Genomic DNA, 22,079 nt, shown 5'->3' with positions numbered 1-22,079 from the left:
ATGTTGCAACTTGTTCCAACAACCCACAACTCCTCAAAGAGTTGATGGAGTTGATACCTATAGAAGATAGGTGGCAAGCTATGTGCAAGAGAAATCATGAAGGAAACACTATTTTGCATGTGGTTAATGTAATAATTTGGTTTGTATGTTTTGGAAAATGAAATGCTCCATCAGTTTTGGAATTGACAAGTCAAATATTGAATGGGTACTAATGGGTGGTAATGACCACTAATGAGTGGTAATGGCTACTAAATGCATTCTTGATGATAGAATGACTATATATAACACATGTATTTGGTCTCTGAGCTCACCTCTTCTAATTTCGTCTGATACACCATCTATATAGAGAGTGAGAGCTTGCAAGAACCAAAACAAGACAGCCCTTTCAAGGCAATGGCTGGAGGTACATTTTGATTTTTGTTTTTTCTACATTTTATTAATGACGTGTCTCGTTTTGTATTTTGTAACATCACATGTTAAAAAATTTAATCTAACATGTACGTTTTTTGTGAAGATGTGCAAATGGCATATGTTGTGTTTGAGCTTGAAGAGGAATTGTTGCAACAACAATCATCACTAAAGGAAAAAAAAGGCCATTGCTAGAGATCAGAAACTACCGAGGTGAAACTCCTTTGTTCATTGTTGCAATGCATGGAAAGCTGAAGATGCTCAAGCATATGACCAACCATATTGTCACACATAATATGGGAGATATTAAAGAGCATTCACATAGATCCGACAAAAACTCTGCTCTTCATGCTAGTGTCATTGGACAACATTTGGGTATGTCTTTCGTTTCACTCCGATTACCTGAGTTAATTAGTAGTACATTTTAATTATTGATTAAAACTCATTGTGATTCATATAAATGACATGTACTTAAGTTTTTTAATTTAAAATAAGAGAATTAATAACACTTTGGCAAGTCATTTGAATTAATTTTTAACTTTTTTATGAGAAACTTATTTTATTGTTCGTTAAACATTTTTTAAAGTAATTTTTAGCGCTTTTTTAGTAATTTATGTTTTTTGAAACTTTACTTGAAGTAACATTTTTTAAAAATGCTAACTTCTAACTTTTATATTTTATTCTCCTTTTATCTTTAAAATATTTGTTCAATTTCCTTATTACCCTTTATAAATATCACATTAATTTATGTCATTTTATATTTTTTAGCTACCTCTAGAGATAGTTTTACATAATACTTATAAGCTAACTTAAAAGCTTCCAACTACTGGCTTTCAACTTTTATTTTTCAACTAGTTTTACGGTAAGCTAACGGGAAGTTTAAAAGACTAGATTATTAAATTATAAGTACTCGACAAAATTAGCTGGAAAGTGTAAAATAACATAAAAATAATAAAATTATAATTTATTTTAAAAATATTAGTTGGGAAATTGGATAAATATATCTAGAATAAAACTAGAAGAAAATATAAAAAGTTAGAAGTTAGTATTTTAAAAAAATATTACTTCAAGTAATATTTAAAAAAAACACACTAGAAGCTAGTAAAAAAACTTATTTATCAAAAAATTAAATAAGTTTTTTAACTAATAAAAAAAATAAAAATCAACTAAAATATCTTATCAAACATGACCTTAATTATGTGTTGTGTAGAGATGAATAAAATTCGGATGGTGGTCTAAGACCTCCTAATATAATTCCCAGTACGTAATTATGAGCTAATGTGGTAGAGGCATCATTTATTTTGATTTATATTCAAGTTTGTGTCTTGTGCTTCAAGTCAAGAGCCTCCTTTTCTATTAATATTAATCTTTTGTTTATAAAAAAGTATGTGATTTTTTTTATGTGTATGCCATTTATATAATATGTTGCTTCAAGTATAGGACGAACTTATATCACTCATGTATAGAGAGTATAATATCCAGATTCAAGCATATTAAAAAATATTGTTAAAAAAGATTGTTAATTGGGTGTCTCGTAATATCTTGAGATTATTTTATTTTGTTTAATTATTAGAGAGGAGGATTTTTAGAAATAAAAAAAAACATACTAAAGTGATAAACGATATTTGAAGCCATAGATCGATCTTGCTATCAAATAAGAAGATCTTCATTGATTATTGTTTTAGATAGAAATATCTTCATGGATTTTTTTTTACAGAAAGATCTTCATGTATTATTGTAAACTTGCTACTTTCTTTTTCATGTTCCGCTTCAAAGTTGATGATTATTGAACATTTGAGTAACTTTTTGGTGCTAGAATTTGAAATTTGGCTAGTAAGAATGAATAAAGAACTTTCTATGCAAATGGATGAGAAAGATTTAACATGCCTTCAACTACTTTCCAAAATGCCCCTAGTTTTTCGAAGCCACACTAGCATGGGACCACTGAAGAGTCTCATATATCTCGATACTTTGTCTATATCTATCTCTAACTTTTAGAATAATAATATAGTTAATACAATTAATTGAATTCTTATTTGATTTGCACAAGTCAAGAGCCAACAAGGTGAGGATCTACTTAGACACTAGATGTTATGATCCTTTTGTTAAGCTCTACGAGTTCAAGAGAGAGTTTTCATTTGGATCTTGCAGTGTTTATTTCCACGACACTACTAGAAAATAAGGTTTTTACATTGGTTATTTAAGACTTTCAACATCGGTTATTAACCGATGTGGAAAGTAGTATTATTCACGTCGGTTTTTCAAAACCGATGTTAACTAATAAATACAACATCGGTTATTTAAATAGCCGATATTATATGATAAGAATTATGAAGAAAAAAAGTTATAAATTTACATATCAACATCAGTTTTTAAAAAAACTGATGTTAAATGTAACTTACAACATCGGTTTTTTAAAACCGATGTTAAATGTCATTTACAACATCGGTTTTTAAAAATGTATGTCATAAGTAACATTTAAAACCGATGTTACAACAGATGCTCTCGTATGTCGTCGACTTTTTGTCGTCTCCCGTTCAAACAATTTATGCATGGACAAAAAAACTTCCCGTTTTCATCCGGTCGACTTCTTTCTTAAGAAAATTGTAAGAATTGTTCTACCCCTTCCTTATACGCAGGGCTCAAGCGACTTTCATTCATCCAACTTCGATCCATCTAAATAATAACTCTGTCATACTCCGAAACTCATTCAATACATGAAATCTCACTTTTTCATTTAAAGTGTGGCCCTATCCCATTCAAGAAGACACTTTTTTATGGTAGATTCACGCATCAAGGTTTATCTTATTTTGTTAAATTTGATGAAATTTCGACAACATTTCGCATTGGTCTCCAAGTACACGACATGAAATTGGTAACATTAATTCCCTGATAATCAAGTATCCACTCAGAGAACAACTAGAAATGCATTGTACCAAAATTTCATCAAATATGAGTCTCCCCAAACTGTCCAAACGGACAATTCAAGATTCAATACAATGATTAATTCAAACTATCCGCAGGAATCATTGTATTCAATCTCAAACGGGAATCTAAGGTTCACTCTTTATGAACAAAACTTGTATCTAATTAAAGCAAAATACATTAATGCCATAAATCATCATACAAAAACAATCATAAGAAAATTAAGCATAAAAAATTTATGAAAAAGTTTGGTACCTGTGGTGATGACCAGAACAGTGTGCAGCAACGAATGTCATGATCACAATGCAAAAACCTAACTGCAAAATTGCTTATTACTATGCATATATTTTATATTAAGAAAAAATAAAATTACCCCAAAAACATTTGTATAATTTGGATTTATCCTTGTCTATATAAGTTTGTTTAGTGTTACTTAGATTATATAATTTGGATTTATATGCAGCTAGGGAAAACATATATTAATCAAATCTCACAAATTGACCCACCTCCTTCATTTGTGCCATGGGTGGTGGTGAATAATCAACCTATTGGAAAAGTTATTCCTTTCTCTTTTTTCTCATACTTTCTCATTCACACACACTTCCACGTGTCATTAGTATGATTTTTAGATTATTGAGAATATACTCATCAAGAGTACTCTTTGTGTTAATTCAGGTCTATGCAAATTTGGCACATTATGTTTGTGTTAATTCGTAAGCAATATCATAGGGGAGAGTGGACAAACAGTTTGTGGAAAAGAAGAGAGAATGAGTGAAGTTGATAATGCACTTTGACATAATCCTGAAAAACTTACTGCATATTTTCACTTTCCTTTCACTTCTGGTAACTCATTCTACATTACCGCGCTTTAATAACATAGTGTTAATGACCTATTCAGATGCACTATTCGTTTTTATTTGTAGACATGCACCTATATAAAAAAAATAAGTAACTAATTAACTTGCTCTGAATTTTTGGAAATACTGTTTATAAAATTTAGAGAAAATAAATTCCTAATTAATATTTAAACTAGGTATAGTATGAATTCATGGACACTATCATTCAAATTAAAAGTCCCTATTTGTCATACTCTTGAACATAACTTACAAATAAATTCTAATATAAAGTGAATGGAAATAGTACGTAGATAACCATTGAAACCCCTTTTTTGTCTATTTTTCTTGTCCTCAATCACCTCTTTGTTTTTTCATTGTAACTTATGGGAGACCTTTGAACTAATTCATCATTCAACTAACCCATCTACTAACAAAATTTTACAATTCAATAATTAAAAACAAAGGGATGGAGATGGGAGAATTAGAAACCCTAAACACAAACCACAGCCTCTGAGAGAAACAAATAGAAACCACTCTCACCTGATTGCAAACAACAATCTAAATAATTAAAAAAAAAACAGTATAGCAAGTGAAGAACACTCACCTGATTTGAAGGAATCGATAGACAATGGAGCGAGTGAGCAGAGTAGTGCAACGTCACCTGATTTGCGTTTTTTTGGAAGAAGAAAATTAATATATAGCTCTGATGAGTGAGTGAGTAGAGGAGCGTCAATTTGGGTTTTCTTCAACGAAAAAGAAAATAATATATAGCTTTGGTAACACTAAAATAGATTCGATTTGGGTTTTCTTCAACGCGTTTATTTATTTATATATTTTCTTGTCCTCAACGAGAAAATAATATATAGCTTTTCAATACAATTAATAAGGTTTGAATTTTCTAACAGTAAAAAAGGATAATTATATCACACATTTAATTAAGAATAAATTCTTTTTCAGATTTAATTATTTTAATTATTTATATAATAAAACTATTTTCTTTTATCCAGAAATTATTTGAATAAAATTTAAAATACAAAATTACTTTAGACTTTTTTATTTGAATTGAAACAAATTAAATATTAGTAATTTTGATCTTTTCATGAATTGGTTGTACTTAAAAGAAATACTAACAAACTTACTAAAGGTATTAAAGTTAGAAGTATTAAACTACTTACTATCGAAAAAACAAAAAGCTAAAATCCCAAACTATACTTAATTTTGACCTTTTCATGAATTGACCTTTTTTAATTTTACGTAATTTTAATATAATATTATTAATAATACTATTAATTTTGACTTTTTCATGAATTGACCTTTTTTAAATTATACGTAATTTTAATATAATATTATTAATAATACTTGTTATTATTGTGATTGTCAAAATAAAATGTAGACAAAAAAATTGTTGGTACATAAAAGAGGCTAAAAGCTCCTTACTATCGAAAAAACAAAAAGCTAAAATCCCAAACTAAAAAATAAACCGGTGCATTCCAAAAATAATATATATATATATATATATATATATATATTCAACGAAGAGGCAACACGTTGGTACCATAATATTTTTAAAAAGAAGGGGCAACATTCATTAAAAGAGTACTGTAATATATATCCTTTTACCCCATATAAAAATATCTACCCCATTGGCGTTGGTACTGTGTTGTCGATGATGCTTTTCTCTACATTGAAAAATTTAACTAGTTTTTAGTGAATTTTTTAAATAAAAGAGTTTAATTAATAAAAATTTATACGGTCAGTCAATGAAAAATTATTTCAGTATGATCTTGTTAAAATATTTATATGATCTCAAATATTTTTAAATGCTTACCTTTTGAATTTGTTATTTTTTATTAATTATTATATTATTTTTAATTAAAATATAATTAATAGCTCAATATATGTTTTTTTTAAAGTATATAAATAATTAAAAAAAAGATTTTATATTAACATCGGTTATTTGAAAACCGATGTCATTAAGCACTTACAACATCGGTTTTCAAATAACCGATGTGAAAATCACACTGAATTTAGTTTTAACATCGGTTATTTGAAAACCGATGTTGTAAGTGCTTAACGACATCGATTTTCAAATAACCGATGTTAATAGGACGATGTTAAAACTCATGTTTTTAGTAGTGCAACTTGGGTTGTGGATTCTTATTTTGAACATTTAATTGAAGTACGGGCTTTAACATTGGCATTCCCTCAATGCTATTTAAACCCTCAAAAGGTTGACAAAATATCTTCATAACATAAACAAGTTTTCATTATGTCTATGTCCATCATATACAAATAAGAAACTTGTTTTTAATTTGTTGTGTAGTTGGGTGTCTATACAATGGAAACAAGTTTTCATTGTTAGACAATGGAGAATGAAGACTTGTTTCCATTGTATACTTGAGGAAAAAAATATCTAGTTTGTTTTTAATGGAGTTAATGATATAATTTCATGAACCAACTTCGCAAAAATAACTTTATCAATATAGATGGATGCAAGAATATAGGAGAAATCATACTAAAATCATCATAAATACGTAATGTGGAGGTCAATAACAAAATAAATACAAAATATATAACTAAATATAAAAGAATTTAATGTGCATGTACTACCAGTGTAAAACAGTTTTACAGTGTCATCTAATTACAAATCACTGTTTGAATTACTTTAAGATAATTATTTTAAAAGTCAACAAACTCATCACACATGGTGAGTTATAATTAGATGACTGTGTAAAACTTTTTACACTATCCATGCATAACCATTAATTTTCTCAATATAAAGTAGGGTAAACCATGTTTTTGGTGTCCAAACTTTTCGACTTTTATAGTTTTGGCCTTTTAACGTTTTGGAGACCGATTTTTGTCCCCAAACTTTTTTCAATCCAGTATTTTGATCATTTTCGTCCAAATTGACTATTAACTACCTACATGGCAATAGTTATATTATTATTTTATTATGATTCGTTTTCTAGCGGCTAAAAATCGCTAAAAATTGTTAACAAATAAAATCAAAACACACATATGCAAATCAAATAAAAATCACTTCAACGGTTAAATATCAAGTTGTTGGGTTTAAGACTGAGAAATACACAAACAAATAGGAAAAATTGATGATAAAAAGAGAAGAGAGATCACACAACAATGGAAGTTTTATTGCGAATTACAAAAAATAGTACAATAAAGATGGTTCAGGAGCTTTCTCTCTAAATAAACCCTGCTAACGAACTCCTTTTATAGGAGCATACAAACATAACAGAATAACTAAAAATGGTTACCACATAGAAAGCTGTTAATAAACCATCTAACAGACTCACTAATACAGAGTGGACAATACATACGTAGATTACACTGGATGCACCACTAGACAAAAGACAGATTCCAGCATATAAAAGGCTAGATTGGATGATACCTGCATTGTCATCCACTCTTTCTTCAACAATCTTCACCTTGGTTCAATAACAATTTTGAATCAAATATAATATTGTTTATTAACAACAATCTACATTAAGTAGATCCAGATAGTGCATGAACTTACTTTGAGGAATAGATTTTGTAAACATATCACCTGGATTCTCTTTCGTATCAACTTTTTGGATGATAATCCTCTTCTCAGTACAGATGAAGTGGTAGTCAATATGTTTAGTCATCTCATGATGGACTTGATCCTTGGCAAAACAAATTGCCCTCAGATTGTCGCAAAAAATGATAGCTTTATCCTACAAAAACCCAAGATTGCAAATAATACCTTTAAGCTAGATACCTTCCGCTTTTGCTTTTTCCAAAACAATAGATTCTACCTTTGTAGTGGACAAGGAAATTATGGGCTGAATGTATTCCTTTTCACATAAGAAAAGCTTCTTTTGGACTCGATCCTTCTTGATCTCCATGCCTAAAATATTTTTTGTAGCTCTCATATGTTTCATTTTAAATTCACTACTAAGTAGTGACTTCAAATTCTGATTTTCAGACTTGTCTTGAGATGCTATGAGCATGTCGTCCACACGGAGTAATAGATATATATGGTAACCATCCTCCACCTTACTATGATAAACACATGAATCATAGGGACTTCTGTTGTATCCATGAGAAATAATGAACTCATTGAATCTCTTGTACCACTAGCTTGGATATTACTTTAGCCCATAGAGAGACCTTTTCAACCTATAGATAGAATTTTCCTTCCCTTGCACCTCAAAACCTTTAGTTTGTTGCATCAGAATGTCTTCCTATAATCTTCCATGGAGAAAGGTTGTTTTGATATCAAGTTGCTTTAACTCCATGTCTAGAGTTGCTACAAGAGCTAGTAAAACACATATTAAAGTGTGTCAAACTACTGGAAAAAAGATCTCATTATAATCCATTCCTTCTTTCTAATTGTAGCCTTTCATTACAAGACATAATTTATACCTTATGACTTCATCTCTAGACAACCTGGATTTCTTCTTGAAGATCCACTTGCACCCCGCTATTCATCTACATTAAGGTAATTCAACTAAATCCCAAGTCTGTTTTTTCTGAAGGGATCTCATCTCTTCATTCGTAGCCATTGTCCTCTCTTCAGCTTCAAAATAGGAAATTACTTCCTGATAAATGGTTGGTTCAAATGAATCAATTTCTTCTAATACGTATAGTGCATAAGACACTATATTATCAAAGCCATATCTTTTAGGTGCTTTGATTTGTCTTTGAAACTTTTTGAGTGTTGTGGTTTTCGGCTGCTTCGCATGGTTCTGACTCATCCAGTTAGACTCTTAAACTAGTGTTGAATTCTGATGTTGAGCATGCATTTAAAGATCCTAATCAGTCTCATCAGGTGCTTCAAACTGCTTATGATCTCTAAAATTTCTGATTAAGGGACTCTTAAACTCCACCTGCTTAGTGACATCCTTAGCCTTGCCTGAATCTTCTTCAGATTTAGAATGCAACATAGAGAGTTCATCAAAGATGACATCTCTACTCATAATGACTTTTCTTTCTAATGGAGACCAAATTTTGAATCATTTGACTCTATCTCCATAGCCCATAAAGACACCATTCACTACCATAAAAACGTTATTCTACAATATAGAATCAAAGACGATTCTAAAAAACCGATGTCGTAAAAAATGCGGTGGCATTTTTGCAAATAATCACAACTTTTCAAAAACAGTTTTTATAAAACCATCTTTGAAATGTTTGTTCAAAGACGGTTTTAACAAAAACCATCTTTGAATCCGTCTGTTCAAAGATAGTTTTATTAAAACCGTTGTGTAAATGCCTTCACATTTTACATTCTTCTTCTTCACGCCGTGTAAATTAAATGCAGGAGCAGAGCACTTCCCGCAAGCACGTGCATCACCCTCGGTGTGGCCCACGATGCCTTCTCCACGGCGAGGGCAACCTCTTCCTCAAAATGACATCACTCTGTTCCCCCTGCGGCGAGGCCTACGACAATTATGTACAGAGAGCAAGGAGGCATTGGATCCAAATCGGAGGTAACTTCCGCTGATTAGAAGCGAATCAATGACGTCCTCAATAAATATCTCGAACAATCCTCGTCGTCTACATCCAGAGCTGCCGCCACCCCCATCAATGGCAAGGACCGCTCCTCTTCTTCCCTTTTAGCCACCGCAAAGGACTCCCGCTTCGCCTCCATCACCGCCACTATTTCCAAGAATTCCAACACTTTCGACGATTCACAATTTCTCTTTTTCTTTTATGATCCGATCTTTTCTCAATGCCAATCTCACTAATTGAATGCTAATCCTTTAAATATTTAGATGCATTTTTATACTCGGTTAGGGTTATGTTAATTCACACTATCAACTACTCGTGTCTTCAATTTTTACTTTTATTTGTTGGAAAAGTAGCGTAGAGATGCTAAATTAGATTCTGATAGAGTTTTTGAGATGTAAAAATTGATTCGGTGAAGTATGATATAAAGTGAGTAGTGAGCTGACTTTGTTTTACATGTGTTGTTTGATGCAGAGGAATCTGAAATAGACAACTTGGAACAGTGGGCCCTCTTGTACCAAATGTGGATGTGTGCCTGGAATCTGTTCCTGAAATAGGATACAATGCCCTAGCAAGTACATTGTTAGTTGTCGTTTACGACTAACTTTTGTATAGAAAAGTTTTCCAAAATGTATATAAATCTCCCAATTTATGGTTCTTTTTGGTAGGATTGTAAATAAAATTTCTTTGTTTTGATCTCTGCTGAGTAGAAGCCTCTTTACATAGAATTAATGTTAAATTTTCTTTAATTTCAGGCAAAAAGGGGCTATTTTGAAGAACTGCTAAAGGAGTCATCACGCTAAGCGAGCTGTTTGTGCTTAGCGCGCATCAATGGCTAAGCCCAACACCAACGCGCTTAGCGAGTAAAGGGGAATCTAGAAAGACATCTGCTGCACAAGCACGCGCTTAACGCGTTATCAGCTCGCTAGGCGAGTCATCTGTCGCTTTCCAGGCTTAGCACGAGATTGGCGCTAAGCTCAAATTCACTTACATAACAAAACTTTGCTAAATGAATAGGTTCCCTGTGTTCGATACTCGGTTCATTCCGTTTTAATTATTTTACTTGGCGACCCGGTGTGCTTGCCGGTAAGACCACTCCCATATAAAAACATGTAATACCAATTTGGAAGAGGGAGTAAACAAGTATTCTGGTCAAACAAGTAATTTTGGCGTCGTTGCCGGGGAACTTTTCCCATTTGGGTAGTCTAGTTCAGTTTGTAGGCATTAATTCTTTATTCTTTGATTAATTTCACTTGTTATTCTTTATTTTTTTATTATTAATTGGTACTCTTGACTTGGTGACTGCTACTCTTGTTAGTGCTTTGTATGCGTAGTAAATCTTCTACAAATGATTTAGCCTAATGGGATTTGGAGATTTAAGCCAATTGTAGGAGGAAAAATGTAGAGCGAAGAAGAAAAAAAAAATTAGCAGTACAGGATAGCACAACTAAGTCCAAGGGAACTCATTAGATCTTAAAGCAATAAGTTTTGTCTTTTAACTAGTATTTTTATTTTCTTACTTATCTTGTTTAACTCTTTCTTTCTTGAGAACCTATCCTTGCAGTGTGGAAATCCATAAGAACTTATTCCATGACTAAACTTTAGAAATGGAAGACCTTTTTAAGAGGTGGAATGAGCATCTTGACAGCACACGTTTAAGGGTCAGCCAACCACCACTGATAAATTGTGATTTTTGTGGAGAAGAGCATTACAATGACAATTGTCATCTCTACTCCATGAATAACTTTGGGTGGGGACGGGAGTTAAGTCTTTACGATCAATATGAAGAAGAAAGAACTTCAAGTCTTGAAAGTGTGTTTGAAGAATTCATGGCATACCATGCTAGCTCTAAAGCCGATCAAACTTCAATGAAAAATCAGGAACTTCAATTTGGCAAGAGCTACTCCATAGAAGATTACCAAAGGGGACCCGAGTTACAACCCTACAATCAAAATGAAGCAGAAAGAGGTTCCAATCTGGATAATTTGTTGATTCAATTCAAGGAAACAACTAAATCATCTCAACAAGCATTCAAAAATGCAGAAATTCAAGTTGGTAAGTTGGCAGAAGAAGTGACTCAATTTGTGGCCAGAAGAGAAGAAGATTTTGTAGAGGTTAAAGCTCAAGAGGAAAGCCTTGTAAAAGAGCATGAATCAAGAGAAAAAGATGAAGAGAAAGGTAAGAAAAAAGCGCAACAATGGGAGGAGTACTCAACAGTAGAAAATCAACAAGAAAGTATTCTCCAAGTCAATTCCTTTCCTTGTTAACTGATTGTCAAGGAAGAAAGGCAGGGAGAACATGAGAAAACCTTAAGTGTCATTCCTTCCTTGATCATCGACACCTCTCCTGCAATGAATTGGAATGTACTTCCAAAATACATGAAGTTCATGGAATTTCTAGCTAAAAGGCGAAACTGCAAGGAAGATGTGTTCTATGTGACCTTCATGCTGCCTTGAAGGCATTTGACTTGTCAAGCTAATGACATTAAAAAAGCGCTTACTGGGAGGCAACCCAGCCCTTTTTAAATTTTGTTTTTCTTGCATTCTAGTTCAGTTAGATTGCTTGTGATTGTGTGTTTTCAGCATGTTTAGTATTGAAAAAAGGGTTTATAAGTTTTGTGAAGAGATGGACAGAAAAAAAAAACTTACTTAGAAAACTTTTTGTTTTCCACACGCTAAGTGCACCACCCGTGATAAGCGCCATTTTCTTCATGCACTAAGCGAGCTCTTGCTTGTGCTAAGCGCATTGACCCCTGATCATTGGTTGAACGTTCTCGCTAAGCGCATAGACTCGCTAAGCGCAAAAACCTCTCTGGAAATTAATTCCTTCGAATTGCGCTAAACGAGCCTATTCATGCTAAGCGTGGGCCACTACTGCATTTAATGAGCATCAATTTGCAAAGCGCAGGCTTTGGCGGCTAAGCGCAAGTTGCAGGACCAATCAAAGCTGCAATACCCGCTAAGCGTGACCTTGCGCACTAAGCCCAAAAGCTTCTCTAGAATTTTAACATTTTGAATTGGGCTTAGCGAGCATATGCACTAAGCGTAGGGGCTTTTAAAAATCAAACGTCATATGGGCACGCTAAGCGCATCATACGAAACTGCCAAAGATTATAAGGTACTTGCCTTAGGCAGTTACCATTTCACTCTTGTTGTGCATTAAGGCCATTCACTGCATCTGCCCTCACCTTGCTTCATCTCCCTGCATTCCTGCACCTTTGCTATTCTTTGCATTCATCTTCATAATCCAAGTAAGTTTCTTTACTTTACTTCATTTTCGTTCTAAGTTTTCAACCTTAGGATAGATAACTTAGTGATTGTTAGGCAGAATTTCTATTTATGCTTAGTGTTAGGTTAGTTGTTAGTTAGAATAGCTTTAGGGTTGTACTGTAGTCACAATGTGCTTGTTTTGATTAGGGTTTGATGGCCCAATAGGGGCCTATGAGAAGGGGTGAGAAGCCCCTAGTTTTCTAAAAATCATGATAAACGCACTAAGCGAGTTCATCGCTTATGTTGAAGATTCTGGATTTCCAGATGAACGCATTAAGTGTAGCTGTCACGTTAAGCGCGTCCATCTTCTTTGTTGAGTTATCTATTAAACTCGCCAAGCGCAGTTGTGCGCTAAGCGAGTACCGTGTATCAGACACTTTGGATTTTTGTGTTTTTGTTGGTTGCTAAGCGTGAATGTCACGCTAAGTGCTATTATGTCTTTGTTTTTAAATTTCTTAGAATTGGGCTTAGCGAGCTTGCTCGGTAAGCCTGTGCTGTCTAGTTTAGTAATTGCGCTAAGCACGCCTCGCCGCGCTAAGCACTAATCTTTCTCTGTTTTAAAAATTTGTGCAAATGCGCTTAGCGAGCCTGCTCGCTAAGCCCATTCTGCAGAAAAAAAATTTATTTTCTGTGTTCACACTCTAAGAGTGTGTCTATCGCACTTAGCGCATCGGTAAATTTCATAAGACGCGCTAAGCGCATCTGACGCACTAAGCGCATCAGTAAATTTTCTGTGTTCACACTCTAAGAGTGTGTCTAATCCTGTGATTTGATTCTTTTGTTTTGCAGATGGCTTCTCATAAAAGGAAGGCACCAGCTTCAGTGTCTCAGGCATGATATGACACATCAAAATTCACATCACAAGATGCCTGGGACAGATATGCAGACAATATTCTTGGCTGGAAAATCCTTCCGAAAAGGAATATGAAGTTGTTATATGCCGAATTTGATGAATTTAGAAGGGAAGTTAAGAGGAGGAATTGGCATAATGAGCTCACTAACTTCTCAGAGGGAAGCATTGATGTTGCTATTGTTAAAGAATTTTATGCTAACCTCTATGACCCTGAAGACCAATCCCTAAGCAGGTGAGGGTGAAAAGGCACCTAATTGAATTTGATGCTGACGCCCTCAACACCTTCTTGAAGACACCAGTGGTCATAGAGGAAGGGGAGAACTTGCTCGCCTACTCCAGGTTTGCTAATCTGAGGCCTGTTCCTCAAGAGCTTGCAGCCCATCTATGTATCCCTGGGAGGAGATTTGAGCTGAATGCAAACGGCCTGCCTCTGAAGATTTTGAGAAAGAATATGAATACTCTGGCCCAGACCTGGAGTGTTCTATCCTTTTCAAACTTAGCCCCGACATCCCACACTTCTGACATTACTCTGGATAGGGCTAAGTTGATATACGGACTCGTCATGATGATGGATATGAACTTGGGGTCCCTCATCCCATGTTAGATCTCTCTTATAGCAAAACACGACTCCTCGAGGCTAGGTTTTCCAGCCTTGTGCAAGGCTCGAGGAGTCACATCTGATTCTCTGACCTTGAATCCTTGAGCCCAGACATTAATTTGGCTTATATTAAAAAGAATTGTTGGAACCTGGATGACCCTTTGGTCACTTTTCGGGGAACCCAGAAATCCAGGGCTAGAAGATCTGAGGCCCCATCTACATCAGCTGCCCCTGCACCCTCTACATCAGCTCCATCTACTTCTGCTCTCCCTCCACCACCACCAGCTCTAGTTCTTCTAGGTCCCTTCGCTCAGAGCTCAGAGCCTTCCTTATCTATGCTGCAGAGCCTGCATTAGGGCCAACTCCTAATCATGCATGTTGGATCGAGTGGCCTCAAAATAATTAAGAAGGGGGGGGGGGTTGAATTAATTATTCCTAAACCTTTACTAATTAAAAAATTACTCTTCTAAGGCTTTTACTAAATTGTTAAGAGAATGAGGAGTAGAAGAGAAACTTAACAGAAAGTAAAAGCAGAAATTAAATGCACAACGGAAAGTAAAAGAGTAGGGAAGAAGGAAACAAACACACAAGAGTTTTTATATTGGTTCGGCAACAACCCGTGCCTACATCCAGTCCCCAAGCGACCTGCGGTCCTTGAGATTTCTTTCAACCTTGTAAAAATCCTTTTACAAGCAAAGATCCACAAGGGATGTACCCTCCCTTGTTCTCTTTGAACCTAGTGGATGTACCCTCCACTAGAACTGATCCACAAGAGATGTACCCTCTCTTGTTCTCAGTCAAACCCAAGTAGATGTGCCCTCTACTTGTACCACAAAGGATGTACCCTCCAATGTGTTGAGACAAAGATCTCAGGCTGTTAAACCTTTGATACTTTGTGAATGGGGATACAAAAGAATTCTCAGGCGGTTAGTCCTTTGAACACTTTTGTATTAGGGAAAGGGAAGAATCAAAAGAATTCTCAGACTGTGTCGTTTTGAATTCTTTGACAAGGGAGAAGGGAGACACAAAAGAATTCAGGCGGTTAGTCCTTCGTTCTTTAGGAAAAGGGAGAAGAGAGACACAAAAAGAATTCAGGCGGTTAGTCCTTGGCGAATTCTTTTTGGCAAAGGGAGAAGAGAATGAAAAGATGAATAGCACAAGTTTTCAAGGTTTAGAAAACCAGAAAACTTCAGAAAGTTTTTGGTACAAAGAAGAAGAAGAAATTCAAAGAGAGTCAAGGCTTGTAAAGGATTTTTGAATAAGTGTAAAAGTATTCAAGATTGAATGAATTAATTGAATTTGCAAAACAAAGCCTTGCTTTTATAGACTCTTCGTGTTTGGTCAAGAAGACCATTTAGAAGAGTTATAACTTTTAGAAAAACCTAAAACCAATTTGAAAAAGTCAAAACCTTTTTGAAGAGTTACATCTTTTGATTTATTCAGAAACAGTCACTGGTAATCAATTACCAAATAAGTGTAATCGATTACACAAAGCTTTTGTGTTAAAGGATGTGACTCTTCACATTTGAATTTGAATTTCAACGTTCAAAGGCATTGGTAATTGATTACCTAAACATTGTAATCGATAACAGCTTTTTGAAAATAATTGGAACGTTGTAAATTCAATTTGAAAACTTTTTCAAAACAATTTTGCTAGTGGTAATCGATTACAACAATCTGGTAATCGATTACCAGAGAGTAAAAACTCTTTGGTAAAGTGTTTTGTCAAAAACTCATGTGCTATTCAAAGTTTTAAAAAACTTTTTAATACTTATCTTGATTGAGTCTTCTCTTCATTCTTGAATCTTGAGTCTTGAATCTTGATCTTGATTCTTGAGATCTTGAACCTTGAATCTTGATTCTTGTCTCTAGATTTTCTTCTTGAGTCTTTAATTCTTCTTGATTCTTATCTTGAACTCTTGAATTGTTCTTGATTGATCTTTGAGCTTTTTGTCATCACCTTTGTCGTCATCTTTTGTTATCATCATTGTTATCATCAAAACACCTTTGAATCACCTTTGATTCACCATGAAGCTTTGCTTCTACAATGCAGAGTTTGCAGGATATGGTCCAGCAGCGGCCAGTTATGAGCGTCAAGGAGTTTCTATAGAAGGTGGCCTAGCTAGGAGTGTAGCCTTCTCCTTTGGGAGGGGGTGAGGCCTCTGCAGCCCAGGAGCCTCAGCAGGACCAGGAGGACGACATTCTAGAGGCCTCAGAGCCCACTCCACCTGAGCCTTTCATTTTTTAGACTGATCCAATTATTGTTCAGGAGGATGTTGCAGTACCAGAGCCATCTCCTCAGCCAGAGCCTGAGCCATCTGCACCAGTGCTGGACCTGCCTCTTTCTCAAGATCCATCATCTGCACTAGCACTGGACCTGAATGAACATGCATAGGATCATTCACAAGATCAGGATTTTTATTTCCATGCTTTTTGAACAATTTTATTATTATCTCGTCTTCAGTACATTTTATAATTTAGATTTATGTTTATGTTTCAGTCTTTAGATTTATGTTTATGTTTCAGTTTTTAAATTTCAGTTTATAGTTTTTATTTTGGTTTAAAGCTTGATTGAATAGTGCATTTATATTATCTAGTGGTTGATTCTTGATTTTGGAATTCAGTGTTTGTGATTGGTTTGAATTGATCAATTTTATGATGTAAGTGAATTGAAATGCGTAAATCATATGCTTTGAATGAGCATGCAGTCATTAGAAGAGAAAGAACATGGAATTAGGATCATGACTGAAAATGTTAGTTGGTTTGTCAGGTTGATTGTGAAGGAACACGTTAGCCATAACCCGGTGAGAGTGTGATCTTTAATTGTGAAAGAATGACTAGCAGTAAGTAATGGTTTTTGCATGAATCTCTGAATATGGAATGAATGCATGAGTTTGAAGATGATGAAGGTCATGTTTTAATTGAAAGTAGCCACTTAGCCAAAAAGCTTACCTTGTGTATGAATGATTTATCCCTTGCACCCAGTTTGAGCCGAAAGTATGATTGTTTGATTGAAGCTTGAGCCTGTACAGTTTTATCTCCTTCTACCTTGTCTTAGGTTGTAGCAGAGCATCATTCATGAAAGGAAAAATTTGGTTCAAAGCAATTTGCCCCAAATTTGGGGGAGTTTATTGGGTGAAAGTTTTTAACAGTAAGAAATAATAGCACACACAGGAGTTAATAAGCATGACAATGTGTTCAAAAAAAAAACTATAAGTAGTAAATAAAAATAAAAATGTATGTTGTTATTCAAGAAAAAGAAAAGCTAAGTGCGGAAAGGCAAGTAATAGAGTTGGAATAAAAAGAAAGAGGTTAATCTATGGATGAATGCTCTCCTAGAACTTAAGTTTTGCATCCCAAAAAAACCATGATTTATTTGCAGCCCAGCCTCATTACAAGCCTAGTAAAAGTCATTCGGATTCAAGTTTGTGTGTTCTTGACTGTATGGTATGAGATGAAGTGCAAAGATTGAGACTTATGTTGGTTGTTGACTGAGGGATAGCCTAAACACTTGTGCTTGAGTGAAACAGTGACCGTGAGGCTTTGGTTGATGATCCTTCCTTGATATCCATCATTCCTACTAACTTATCTCAGTTGTGTTTCTTAACAATCATGTTCATGTATTTGAAAAATTGCATGTCTCTTGAGAAGGTGTTGATGGAAACATTGAATGTCATTCATGTCATGTGATTGAATTCTTTGGAATAAACACATTTGTGAAGAACCACTGTGAATTTTTGTCACTTGAGGACAAGTGAACTGTTCTTTCTTTGCTTAAGGACAAGCAAAACTGTAAATTTGGGAGAGTTTGTCAGTCGTCGTTTATGACTAACTTTTGTATAGAAAATTTTTCCAAAATGTATATAAATCTCCCAATTTATGGTTCTTTTTGGTAGGATTGAAAATAAAATTACTTTATTTTGATCTTTGCTCAGTAGAAGCCTCTTTACATGGAATTAATGTTAAATTTTATTTAATTTCAGGCAAAAAGGAGTTATTTTGAAGCTCTGAATAATGAATAGCATAACAGAATGCCTTGCACGAATCCCAAGGCTGCTATTTAAAAAGAGTCACTCAAGGTCACTGGGCCCTATTACAATACTCTGGCCCAAAACGAAATAAACACTGAACAACATAAAATAAAATTGCGAAATTTCCTAATTAACTAAGGTAAGTGCTGCTTAATTTGCCCTCTTCAAGTCCATAACCAAAATCCGGATTAAGCCCAATGTTTCATTAATTCCTGAAATTAGATTAAAAACATCAAATTAGCTAAATGAGCCCAAATAATAAAATTGTCTGATTAATTGACAATTAAGACCAATCAGTAATTAAAATGGTGCAAAAAGGGTTTAGAAAATAGAAGAAAATGATGGCACATCAAAATCCCCCATACTTAGCCTTTTGCACTCCTGGGCAAAATGAAACAAAGAACAAAATCCAAGGATATCAAAGAGAGACAGACAAAAACATTCACATATTTCTTAATGAACATCAAGGAATGAAAGGAATGAGTAACATCTAACATAAGGAGATCCAAAAAGTCAAGACATTCATGAAAATCATCCAAGCAACCCAATCATGGCAAAATAGTTAATCAGCTCAAGAATGAAAAGTGATAAAGCCTCACAAGATATACACTCTATCTCTCAAGTGTCTAGGCTACTATTTACCCTCAAAGCACCCATGAAAGCAAACATCACATAAACTTGGCAACATTCTAAAATTGACAATCAACCCACAAACACAAGCACATGAGGATCAAAAGGTCTTTTGAGGTTGTAATGGGGCCAAGGACAAGGTATGGAGAAATATGGAATAAGTGGCTAAATCCCAAAGGAATAGAGGAGCAATGGGGAATAAGTGCATATTAAAAAAATAATAAGAAAATAAAAAGAAGTAAAGATAAAATTTAAACATGAAGAGTAGAACCAAGAGTTTCATCATTCTTGTGCCATTTAAGATCTTATTCACTCAACTTTATTTCTTTTCTTTTTCTTTTTTTCGAATTTTTTTTTCTTTTTTTTTTTTTTGACTCTATAGCCTTTGAGAAACAACATTTCATTCAGCATGTCCAACATTTAACCAATATACAATGTACATCAAGTATGGCCCAAAATACATCATGAAGCATGGCCAACAAAACAAGTTGTCCAATGAAACAAAAACCCCCCCACACTTATTCCCAAAACAATTCCAAAGCTCCAAAATTCCTTAAGGATATGGTGATATCATGGTTTTTCACTTAAGGCTTGTAGTGAGCTTCAAAACAAGGAAAGGGAAACAAGGCTCAAAAGGGCTATCAAAGGAATTAATTCAAGGTAAGTCCATTTGGCTAGAAGCTTATAAGAACAAAATTGCCTCAATCATTTCCAAATATGCATGTGAATTAGGACGCATCGACAAGAATCAAGCCAAGGCTATTGTGCAAGCAATCAATGGGGCAAAATACACCAAATGATTATGATGATGGATGGCTCAAATTCTCACAAAGGTAAACTCATCACTTTCAAATTGAGCTTTCAAAACTATCATGACAAACATGCAAAGTCGTACATGCACACAAAATTGACCCAAAATATTAGACTAACAATCCGACGAAACTAACAACATTAACAAATTAACCAACAAAACTAGCAAAACCAAAGAACACTCCCCCCCCCCCCCCATACTTAAACAACACATTGTCCTCAATGTAGCACAATTAAAAGATTAAAAACAATTAAATCATCAAATAGAATCGGACAAGTGTAGTAAAAGCAAAGAAGGAGATAGGAAAAGAAAAACTCCCTAAGTCATGGTGGAGGAAGAGTAGGGTGGAGTAAGGAAGTCTCTTCCACCACTACGTCCACTAGAGAAGGGTTCATGAGGAATGGCTTAAGTCGATGTCCGTTGACCTTGAAGCTCTTGTTTGTGGAGTCACTTTTGATCTCAACTGTACCATAAGGAAAAACATTAGTAACAACAAAAGGACCAATCCACTTAGACCTCAACTTACCACTCATGAGTCCAAGCCTAGAATTATACAATAACACTTTTTGCCCAACCATGAAGTCCTTTTTAACTATCATGCTATCGTGGAACTTCTTGGTCTTTTCTTTGTAGAACTTGGCATTCTCGTAGGCTTCTAGGCGGATTTCATCTAACTCACTCAGTTGCAACTTCCTTTCCTCACCAGCTTGATCCATAGAGAAGTTGCAAGTCTTCACTGCCCAGTATGCTTTGTGCTCAATTTCCACTGGAAGATGACATGCCTTTCCAAAGACAACCCGATAAGGAGACATTCCTATGGGTGCTTTGTAGGCAGTCCGATGTGCCCAGAGAGCATCATCAAGCCTGGTACTCCAATCTTTCCTGCTTGGCTGCACAATCTTCTCTAGAATTCTCTTGATTTCCCTGTTAGAAATTTCTGCCTGTCCATTGGTCTGGGGGTGGTATGGTGTGGATACCCTGTGTACCACCCCGTACTTTTTAAGCAGGGCATGCATTGTCCTGTTGCAAAAATGGGTTCCTTGATCACTAACAATTGCTTTAGGTACTCCAAACCTGCAAAACAGATTAGACCTGACAAAGTCTGCGACAACTTTAGCATCATTAGTTCTAGTGGACTTGGCTTCCACCCATTTTGAAACATAGTCAACTGCAAGGAGAATGTAAACATAACCAAAAGAGACAGGAAAAGGACCCATGAAATCTATGCCCCAGACATCAAACACCTCACAGAATAGCATAGGTTGCTGAGGCATTTGTTGTCGCCTTGTAAGTGTATTTCCTGCTCTCTGACACTACTCACAAGTGCTGCAAATCTTCCACGCATCTTTAAAGATGGTGGGCCAATAAAAACCACAATCAAGCACTTTGCGAGCTGTCCTTTGAACACCCAGATGACCTCCCGGTGCGGAAGAATGACAGAACTGCAGGACTGAGTCAGTCTCATGATCTGGAATGCACCGTCTAATGACCTGATCATTGCACAATTTCCACAAGTAGGGGTCATCCCAAATAAAATGCTTAGCATCACTTTTAATTTTATCTCTTTGGGCTTTAGATGCTAAGGGAGGAAAAACAGAAGCAACTAAATAATTGACAATATTAGCAAACCAGGGAGTAGAAAGAGAGTCAGAAATACTATACAGTATATACAAATGATCATCCGGGAAATCATCCCGAATAGGTGAATCTGCATCAGATACACGTTCGATCCGACTCAAATGATCAGCAACTAGATTTTGTGCTACGCTCCTATCACGGATCTCCAAGTCAAACTCTTGGAGCCAGAGCATCCATCGGATCAACCTAGGCTTAGAATCAGCCTTCTTCAACAAGTACTTTAGAGCTGCATGGTCAGTGTAAACAATAATGCGGGTACCAAGCAAATAAGATCGAAATTTTTCAAGAGCAAAAACTATGGCTAGAAGCTCTTTCTTCAATACCCTTATTGGAAATAATGTGGCCTAAAATTTAGAACAAGGTTAGTTTCAATGCATCTATTCAAAACTTTTTCCAAACTATTCAAACAACCCTCAAAAGAGGATCCATATACAGTGAAATCATCCATGAACACCTCTATGCAATTTTCTAAAAAATCACTGAAAATACTAATCATGCACCGCTGGAAGGTACCAGGGGCATTGCACGGGCCGAAAGGCATCCTCCTATAGGCAAAAGTGCCGAAGGGGCAGGTGAATGTGGTCTTT

The 22,079-nt window shown here is 34.9% G+C and overlaps 1 long non-coding RNA gene across 1 annotated transcript; it reads right to left on the bottom strand.

The window, feature by feature from the left end:
* Positions 1 to 2,834: 2,834 nt before the first annotated feature.
* Positions 2,835 to 4,918, bottom strand: LOC121173664 (uncharacterized). The gene is made up of 3 exons (XR_005888967.1): positions 4,774 to 4,918; positions 3,589 to 3,650; positions 2,835 to 3,084 (listed from the first exon to the last, which is right to left on the bottom strand). It is a non-coding gene; the product is annotated as an uncharacterized lncRNA (long non-coding RNA).
* Positions 4,919 to 22,079: the final 17,161 nt, after the last annotated feature.

Source organism: Glycine max, chromosome 16 (assembly GCF_000004515.6).
Source record: "Glycine max cultivar Williams 82 chromosome 16, Glycine_max_v4.0, whole genome shotgun sequence".
Taxonomy (NCBI): Eukaryota; Viridiplantae; Streptophyta; class Magnoliopsida; order Fabales; family Fabaceae; genus Glycine; species Glycine max.
Note: the sequence above shows the minus strand (reverse complement) of the source record. Positions and strands in the feature narration are given on the sequence as shown.